The sequence below is a fragment of the Etheostoma spectabile genome, chromosome 3 (assembly GCF_008692095.1).
Source record: "Etheostoma spectabile isolate EspeVRDwgs_2016 chromosome 3, UIUC_Espe_1.0, whole genome shotgun sequence".
NCBI classification, from domain to species: domain Eukaryota; kingdom Metazoa; phylum Chordata; class Actinopteri; order Perciformes; family Percidae; genus Etheostoma; species Etheostoma spectabile.
The window spans coordinates 4,613,972-4,614,422 of NC_045735.1; the positions used below are offsets into that span (position 1 = coordinate 4,613,972).

The 451-nt window shown below is 40.1% G+C and overlaps 1 protein-coding gene across 1 annotated transcript in view; it reads left to right on the plus strand.

Annotated features, from left to right (window-relative positions):
- Positions 1-451, plus strand: part of LOC116680833 (alpha-2-macroglobulin-like) — a 45,934-nt gene that overhangs the window by 34,617 nt on the left and 10,866 nt on the right.

A 451-nucleotide genomic window follows, 5' to 3' on the forward strand; every position in this document is an offset into this window, starting at 1 on the left:
CATAAAACATAAAACACTTTATGCTGTTAATAAATAGTGAGTAACAAGGTCATAAAATTTCTAAATTTCAACAATAGTGAATAACAACAAGGATCGATTTCTTTATTTTGTAAAAGTTTGTTGCTCACAGGCTTTGTACACACCTGCACAACCGTTGCAATTTCTCTCACGGAGTAATTACAGGCTGTGAAGATCTAACCTGACAGTGTTATACCCGCAAAGCATTCAACAAAACACAACAAGTGGCGCGAGGCTCAGCATATACGTTTAGAGCAGCGTGTGGTAGTATCCAGATAAAACAAAGGCAAGGAAGAGCGCTAACAACTGCCATAGCGATGTGGATAGTAACAGACTGCAGGCCCATTAGGGTTGTGGAGGACATCGGTCTGGTGGAGGACATCAGAGGAAAACGATAAAAAATGAAAACAGAGGAGAGACATTATGCTGAAAC